A 10,111-nucleotide genomic window follows, 5' to 3' on the forward strand; every position below is an offset into this window, starting at 1 on the left:
GCTGTAAATTCATAAAAACGATTTCTCCAAAACGATTCCCCGATATTACAGAGACTATAAAGTCACATAACCCGGAAATGGAGGAAATGATTCGAAAGTGGGGAAGCCAGGCCTTGTTGAAATACCTCCGTAAATAAAGTTCCCGGGAATTTATTTTAAAAAAAAGAAATGGCTGTAAAATAGCTCACAAACTTTACTTATTTCAATATATATAAAGTATGAACACCTTTGCCAAATATTAACGAAACAGTGTGACGTGACCCGGAATTGGAGACTTCACTGATACGGTAGAATTTAGTATATTTTGTATATATAGGGTAGAAAAATGATAATATTAATCACATATCACATAGGAGCTTAGCTGCCAAGGCATCGTGGATTGCTCGTTGTTCTGATTAAATAAGCATGTTCTTGATAAAAAAAAATCTATCAACTTATGAATTGTGAAAAACAACTGATTGTGTAATCGTGATACTTCAAACCTTTTAAATAATGACAAAACATCCACAGTGGATGCTCAAAAAAATTACCAATCAGGCCTAGGGATTCTGAAGCATTTTTAGACTTCAGTCGAAAATTCTTTCAATTGTGAAATTGTAATATGTCATAAATCCACGCTTAAAATGTGTAATTATGAACACAATATAGTGCCACAGTTTAAATGAATTCAATTTTTTTCGATGTATTTAATCAAAAGACGATATGACAATGTACAAATTTTGACCAAAGTCTAAGATTGTTTTCTGATCCTGGAACATGGTCTCTCTAAATCTTTAATATGGTTTTTAGCCATTTACCTCCTTATGTATTTACTAGTAAGTAACTATCGAATTATTTGAAATTTAAAATTGAATATTTCTTAAATAAATTTATGCGATGCCTTACTAGTATATCTCATGCAAATTTAAATTATCTAAAAATCGCCTTTTAACTGTTTAATGTTGTTGCAGGAATTTCAGTTCAGGCTTCAACCACTACAACTTCTACTGAAGAATTAACACTGCTTTATGAAACGATAGCAATAAACACTACACAAAATTCTGTACAAACAACCACCCAGTCAGAAACCTCATTGAGTTCAGAACATGGCAATACCACCGAGTCAGCAACCACGACGACGAGTGGTGGAAATACCTCTGAAATACCAACGATACCGATGGAAAACGCAACAATCGCAACAACAATAGCAACAACAATAACTACTTCTGGGTGGAATTCCACGAACACAGAACCAACAACAAATGCTAAAACATTAACTATTACTTCATTACTGAATTCCACGAATACGGAGCTAATAACACTCACGACGGAAATTACAACCACTGAACCAACAACTATTACGACAGAGAGTACAACCTTAGAACTAACTACTGAATCAGAAACTACTGAATTAGAAACAACAACGACAGACAGTACATCCACTCAAAATACAACAACGCACATTACAACAACCGAGCCACTGTCTACTACTTTCACTGGTAATATATTTTTTGTTGAGTTATTTAATCGTCTTCCATTTCAAACGAAAGCCCTTGTACTATTCTTGTACTGTTTTGTTTCTGTTTTCATGATTTTTTTCTGCAAATACTGTCCAGTGATATAGTAGAGACCATTGGACATATTTCCAGCACCATAGATGGTTGCTTGAGGTCATAATTATAGGCAGTTTTTAAAAATTTTGATGCAGACACCCCTTTTTGGGGGTCGGCTTCTTGAATTAAGGAACCAAGGGTTATAAGTCTTTTCTTGATATTCAAAAAAAAAAAGGAATGAAATTTTGTTAAGCATCAATGAAGCAAAAATGTTCACTGGCGTATTACTACAGTTTGACCCCTTTTAATGTTGATATGCTTCGTACGAAGTGATCTTTAAGGTTTAAATCTAAAAGCTTTCAAATTTCGTAAATGTAAATCAAAACAACAAATATTTTGCGAATCATTAAAGAATAAAATTTGTGCGGCATTCCCAGTAAGGAGTTATGTGAGTGGCACCTAAAACTGGTTTTCCCACTTATTTCAAGACTAAGGAACATTTTGTAGGACCAAATACAGCAAATACCAAGCATTTGAATGACCTCAATATTGTGAGGCCAGTTCCTTAAATTGAGATCTAAAGCGACAAAAAGTCGTTTTTTTAAATTTAAAAATACCGACAGAGGTTTCGTTTTGATGAAGCAAAACAGATCTTCACAATGATTTACAACTGTTTGGCGCTTTTTAACCTCGATATATATATTAGGTAATAAGGGATCTTATGGTGCCATATCTTAAACAGTTGAAAAGTTATATAATATAATAAAAAATCATATAAAAATATTATGAAGGTCACTGTTGAGTAGTTGTTCAAAATTTAGTTTAAAATAACATGCCATCTTTAAGCCTGTCATAGCTACTCCCAATAGGTAGTAACTGATCCCTAAAAGTACAAGTACTAATGCGCTATTTAAAATAAATATCTTGCATAAAAATGCATATTGAATATGGATGAACACATTAAAAAGGGTAAAATAGGTCATAGAAAATATTTCATGGTCGAATTTGAGATCGTGTATCGCAGACGCTCGGAGGTTAAACATCTCCCAGCATTTCTCATTGAATTTATACACTATGCCAAATTATGAGAGATACTTTAAACTGGTTTAAACTTTCGGCAACAAATTAGTTTTCTAATTTTACCTAGCTGCAAAATCCCAGTAGACACAAATTGCGGACGATAAGTCACCAGTCTGTATAAAAAAATATAAAATTATATGATTATTAGATAATATTTTAAACGTTAAATAAAATATACATGTGTAACTTAAAAAAAACTATGTGATAAAAGTTTTATTTTCAGATAGACTTTAATGCAAATGATCAATAAATCGTACATGTGTACTAAATAATGTTGTAAAGATTGTGATAATCATGCATTTACTTTTTCTCAAACAAATAAATGGGACCAAAGGAGACAATTTATAAATATTTCATCAATCTCAGGGCCTGAACCCCTGAGCAATGAGTGATTTTACAATTTTAATATTAGACGGCTTTCTTGACACATAACCCATGCATGAAGTTTTCTTGAAATAGGAAAATATTTTTTGAAGATTTAATGAATCTTATTGGCCATATTATATGGCTTGAATATTTCTAAATTTTAATAGAGAGCTTCATGGACATTATATATGTAATCATATACAAGTGTATTTAGCTTTCTTTAAATATATATGGAAGAAGAGATGAAGAGATTTTTTTTTAAAGTTCCTACTTTTCATTACATGGCCATATTGACCTTACCAAAGGGTCTGAACCCTTAACCCAAAGGTTATTTATAATATATTTTAAGTAGAGGGCTTAATGGACTTCAAAATCATGCATTTAGCGATCTCAAAAAGTACATGCGAAAGATATGAAGATTTTCTCTAAGATTTCATACATATTTATTATATGATTATGCTGGCCATACCTTTGGGCCTGAACCACCTGACATAAAAGTTATGTTTTTTGCAATTTAATTAGAAACCTTCATGGACATCGTGATTATGCATTTAGTCTTTATGAAATATAGACTGAAGTTAATGAGAATATTTTCAAGATTTAACTTTTTGCACGTTATAGTCATCTTTGCCTCGCCCAAGGGCTTTATCCCCTGAACCAGAGGCAGGGAATATTAAAATTCATTTTAAGAGGTTAATGGACATTATAACAACGCTTTTTCTTATGTGTAGAGGTAGAGTTCAAAGATACTTTTTAACATTTGACATTTTTTGCGTATTTGAGCCGCACAAGAGGCCCCGGAAGAGGTAAGGAAATAAATTCTATAATATTTGATTCCTCTTTTTCTAGAGAGACATAAAAGAAAGCATGATAACTGTTGGCCTTGTTGTTTTCAAAAAGTTAGAAATGTAATATTATTAACGCACGATGCACGACGATTGAAGAATACCAATTGCAATTGGTCACGTGATTGACTTATGAAGTCAATTAACGTAAAGCTGTTTTCTTTGATTTTAAAATGTAACAAAACAGCAACCATCTTGTTTTCAGGGGTTCTAGTATCTTGAATATCTCTGACGAAAAATAAAGTTTGAAAGCATAATTATATGTCCATGTTCCTTACACTAATGGTTCTAAAAAGTACAGAAAGTGTCATTTTTACCGATAATTTCTGATGCATTTAGAATTTAAATATCCTGGTGGAGTCTGCATTTATCGAATAAACACTTGAAAATAAATTGCAATATTTCTGAATAATATGTTGTTGTTTTTTTAAATAAAAGACAATTCTTTAGGCTTAATATTATCAGTAACTCTTAGAAATTTTCAGTACCAACAGTAAATCTCAGTAAATCTCAATAATTACCATAATTCACCGCAAAAACATCAGTAAATATCAGAACCGACAGCAATTATCAGTAACAACAGTAAAATTATCACAAAATATCATCAATTCTCAGCAAAAACAGTACAATGTCAATACATATTAGAAATTATCAGTTAAAAATGGCACTTTCTATAGTTCTCAAAGCCTGTAGTATTACTTACCTTGTTTATCGTAGTAAAGTGTAGGTTAAGTGATGGAGACAGCGTATCCGGAGCGGTGTCCAATTTTAAGGAAAGAACTTGTGTGCCTACCGACATTTTTTTGTTCCCCGGATTTCTATAAAACAACCTTGATTTGAACACAAGTTTGTAACATATAATATTCTACATAAGGATATTCATTTTCTCAAGCTTTTAACTGTTAATAAGTTTCATAAAATTTGACTATTTTTCATGAAATATTTGTTATGTACAATATGAAATATTAACTCAAGAAACATGGAAAATCGTTATTTATATAATCGTATAATTAGTACGAGTAACTTACGTAGATGAGTTAGTGATATTTGTAAAAAGAATGTCTCCAATTGTTTTATAAATCACTGCAGTGTAAAAATTTTCTGAAATGAAAATGTAAATCTCAAAGATGTTTCAGTGCTGCGATTATTTGTATAAAATTTGTAAAATCATTATTAAAAAAAAAGATATTTTATTCATATCGGATATAGAATTGCTCATTTTTATGCATCTTTTCAAGGAACAAAAACACTAAGACGTACGGATGTTCTAAAACTCAAGTGTGATTATCAAATTACCGACGTGACTTAGGGGTTTGAATTGGCAGATAGAAGGAAACTAGATGTTTACAATAAAACTCAAATTTTAGTGTACTGAATAACACGAAAACATGCTCTAAATCATGTCAGCCACAACATACCTTACTTGACATATTTTAACTACTATAACATAACATACCTGACACATTTAAACTCATGCAACATAACATACCTGACACACTTAATCTCCTACAACATAATATACCTGACTCATTTAATCTCCAACAACATACAAAACTGAATTTTTAATCTATCACAACATAACATATCTGACACATTTATTCTCTAACAACATAACATACCTGACATATTTAAACCCCCACAACATAACATACATGTACCTGACACATTTATACTCATACAGCATAACATAATAGTAACTGACACATTTAATCTCTTGCAACATAATACATGTATACCTGACTCATTTAATCTCCTACAACATAACATACCTGACACATTTAAACTTCTATAACATTACATACCTGACACATTTAATCTCTAAAAACATAACATATCTGACACGTATAAGCTCCTGCAACATAACATACCTGACACATTTAATCTTTGATCCGGTAAAGAAAGGTAAGATGTGCCAGACTTGATAACTGGAAACTTAATGCTGTTGGTTGAATTCAAAACAGCATAGTCCAAATCTATGGAGGGAAAACAACTCTTTACATAACCTTTTTATAAAAAAATCATATTTTATATTACTTTTTGGGTTTTTTTTTTTAGGTTGAACTTTGAACAGCTCTAAATAAATTATAGATATTATTATTTAGATAAGAAAATATTTATAATTTTTAATATAGACACTTTAAACAATAAACACCCACAGAAGTTTTCTCCACTAAATGTATTCCCCTGTCTTGTTGATTGTTTTGCCTTTTGTTTTGCATAGACACTGAATCTCTCCACTAACTTCATAACTGTCCCTGCATCTGACACATTTGGTTCTGCAAAGTATAAATTTTATATTTTTCTTTCGATTTTTTTTTTAAATATAAATTGTTTTTAGAATTTGTTAAAGACAATGCTTAATTTACAAGCACAAAAAGGAAAGGTTTCCTCATTTAAACTGATATCTTCCGACTGTTATATAAAAATTAGTGAAATAATAGTATGTATGTATGTATGTATGTATGTATGTATGTATGTATGTATGTATGTATGTATGTATGTATGTATGTATGTATGCATGCATGCATTGCATTTATGTATGTATGGTTCGTTCGTTGATGCAACTAGCACTGTGCTGGATGATTATGTCAGTGCCAAGGTGACATTTTTGCACCCGTCTTAGCTGCATGTGTCGAAAAATTCAAAATATGCCATATGATAAACCAATGCGTGAGGAGTTTTTCATCACCTTTGTTATTATCGTATCTCTCCTGCCAGGTGAGATATTAACCTTTAAAGAATAAATTTCGACAGGAAAATAATTTTTCCCATAGGAAAAACAAATTCCTTATAGGATATTTGGAATGTCCTACCGGAATAAAAGAAATCACCATAGGAATTTAACTTCCGATAGGATTTGAACAAAACTCCGATAGGATTTGAACAAAACTCCGATAGGATTTAAAATCCGATATGAAATCTTAATTTCCTGCTGGAAAACTAGCTGCCTGATTCAAATTCCTTTAGGAATTTTGTTCTTCCATGGAGGATTTAATTCCAATCGGATGTTTTTGAAAATGTTCAATCTTTAATGTAGAAAAGTTATTTCTTCTATGGGTATTATTGTTACCTATAGGACATTATTTTTTAAAAAGTAATTATCAGGTGAGCCACAAAAAAAAACAAAAAACAAAAGCGGGTTTATACTCTGTAGACAATGATCTATTATTTTATATATCAATTTTTATCACGCTGCATTATAAGCGGGTGCAAAAATGTTACCTCTGCACTGGCATAATTATCTGACACAGTATTAAATACTTACCGTTGATAATGTCATCCATGCATCATTGTTTCTTGTTGATAAAATGTTGTCAACTGATCCAAAAAACGACTTAAAAATTAAAAAAAATTATACATACTAAAGTGTAGTTGATACATCGCATGTGCATTATTTATGAAAAAATACTACTTCGACGAAAGGTAACTCCCACAAAATTAAGTCTAGAGAAGCCTATTACATGTAAAGTACTTATGATTAAAATCCTGGCATCGTCATTTCCTTGACATTCGAATCTTTTTTTTTGAAACTCATACATGTATTTATTACCTGGCATTTAAGTATTGCTGTTTACAATAAACATCCATCAATTAGATTGTTAATGAAAATCTCAATAAAGAGGTGCAAAGACCATACCGAATTTAAAAAAAATAATAACTGTAATGAAATTACTATATAACAGAATGATATTAAATTCACAAATGAGAAAAGAATCATAAATTTTGATAATGGGTTGAACAACCTCTTCGTTAATGGAATTGGACTCGTTGGCTAATGTTACGATTCTACTCAAAATTTGGAGTGTTCTGTTCAAACCTCCGGATGAACTTCTGTTCCGAGAAAATTTTTTAATCCCGCTTAAGGTAGAATTTATTGCATTGCTAATTGTAGTTGGGGTTGTCAATCCGTCTTCCATCTCTGCATAGATCGCATCCAACTAGGAACGACAAATGAAAAGGTACAAAATTAATAACTTGCATACATTTTTCTAAGATCAGATTTATCATTCAAAAAGTAACTCTCTCTCTCTCTCTCTCTCTCTCTCTCTCTCTCTCTCTCTCTCATTATTCCTAACCTCCTGTTCCAGTGAATCAAAGTCGTTTTCTGCACAGTAGGACAAGTCCGTAAAATCCCATATTCCATACAAATCACAGTAACGAGATGAATAACCTGATTACATGAAAAAAGAAGAAGAAATTTCCAAAATATTACACGTATCTTTGAAAATATTCAACTTAAGAATTTCAAATCTAAGAACTTGGGTACTTGCCAATGTTTACGTTAGATTGTATGGCTATAGCGGTAAAACTTTTTTTTATTAGTTTAACGATTGCAAATACCTTTTCTGATTTAGAGGTATATTTACCAAAAAAAATCTGTTAGGTTTTTTAAGGCAATAGTTTTCTCTGTATAGAGTCAATTCATGTATAGTACCTAAGAGTTGTGTTCAAAATAATTATATAGAAAAGGTTAGATGCAATATTTTTAAGGAAAAAGAAATAAATAAAACTTACTTAAAGCCATCTAACATCTCTGATAATCATAAACGCTTTTTAAAGTTTAGTGAATGTCATCCCCCCCCCCCCAAAAAAAATAATAAAATCACCTGTTTTGTCAGTGGGGCACGATCCATATTTAATTTCTCCACCGTAAGTGTTTGACCAGCTTAGTCCGTATTCATCAAGACTTGACGCACATATCGTGTCATCTTGTAAGAAAAAACTCAGGTTTAGAGCAAGTTTACGTTTACAGAAAAGTGAATCTAACAACATTAGGTCAGATTTTTTTTATACAAAAAGAGTGAGAAGAAATCGCAAATACTATATGTTTACCCGAAAATTTATACTAATTTTCCATTTGTATTACTAATTTAAAAGAAGGGAGAATACGAGAAAAAATATTCAAACTGATACCTGCTGTATAGATGTCGACATCTACAAGTTTTGACTGAATAGAATACACATCAGAGGTTTGGTTATTGATACACCTGTATTGACCCGCGTCCGAGGCATATGCATTTTTCTTCATAAACACAGCATACGAATTATCACTTGAAGAGGTACTTATCCAAGTTTTGCGTTCTGATAATTTAAATTGGTAGGTTCAGTGGCAAATTACAATGTTAAAATGAATATTATGAAGAAAAAATTTGCCTATAATGCATGCATAATTAAAGTAAATTACAAGTTTATAGTGTGTGCTCAATGTAAATTGTTAGTAGTTTTCATTTTTTATTCTTAAAGATATCAAATTATTTCACCCTGGCCAACCAAGTATAAATCAGATTATTTTCTTATATCCAATCCTTTTTAGGTAAGAAAAATAGTTTTCTATGTTATATCAATTTTTATTTTGACGTGCTAAGAATTTTTCCTATAACAAAGGTAAATCATTCAAGATTTGACCTTGAGCCGAGGAAATGCCTTATTAAAGTCTTAATTATTATTATTTGTATCATTAGTGTAGACAAGTAATAAGAAATAAAAGCAAAGAAAATTTTTAGCAAAATACTGAACAAAACCAATAGGAAATATAAGGTTTCAACAATGAATTATAATAAATGTGTTTTAAGTTTGGCAAGGTTATTTCAGCTTTCTCACCATTAACAGTATAAGGCGCCAGGCGAATCAGAGGAAATGATGTCTCGTGTCCGTTTTGTGTCCAGTAGCACACAATAAATATTGCATCTCCTTCCTTTATCAGCAGCGCATCCCTTTGCACTTTGAGAATGGGTTTTGCAAAGACTTAAAAAACCAAATCAATTTTGAATTTTCTGTATATTGTCATAAAAAGGATATAAATATATTGATAAAAGCTTGTTGATAAACAATCAAAGATATCTTTTTAATCTAATAGCAAGTTCTGTTGGAATTATTGTTTTTCAGTTAAACTTGAATTATTTTACCTGTAACTGTTGCTGTCCTTGTTATAGAAACGTTGTCTGCTTTTACCCTAAATGTCCAATTCCCTGCAAGTTAATCAATGACAGACACGGAAATTACATGTATCTAGAGATGCTCCATAATGTCATTTACTAATTAACAAGTTTTAGTTGTCAATGAGTCCAAGACTATTTTCATTGACAATTAATAATTGTTAATTAGTAAAAGACAATCATGTATTAAATCCGAACAATTGAGGATTATTTAGTAATTGCAATTATACGGTTTAGAAAATGTGTTTATTTCGTCTTTTAATAATAGATTGCTTATAGTTTTATTAACGGTTTGATTTTAAGCTGAATACGATTTAATTGTTGGCACAAGTACACGGGTATTAGTATATAA

At 31.0% G+C, this 10,111-nt stretch overlaps 1 protein-coding gene across 1 annotated transcript in view; it reads right to left on the reverse strand.

Annotated features, from left to right (window-relative positions):
- Positions 1-4,550, reverse strand: part of LOC136271293 (adhesion G protein-coupled receptor L3-like) — a 58,518-nt gene extending 53,968 nt beyond the window's left edge. The window contains exon 1 of the mRNA XM_066071003.1: positions 4,527-4,550. The gene's annotated coding sequence lies outside the window, so the exon portion shown is untranslated. The remainder of the gene's footprint in view (positions 1-4,526) is intronic.
- Between the last annotated feature and the right edge of the window lie 5,561 nt (positions 4,551-10,111).

This window comes from Magallana gigas, chromosome 9, assembly GCF_963853765.1.
Source record: "Magallana gigas chromosome 9, xbMagGiga1.1, whole genome shotgun sequence".
NCBI classification, from domain to species: Eukaryota; Metazoa; Mollusca; class Bivalvia; order Ostreida; family Ostreidae; genus Magallana; species Magallana gigas.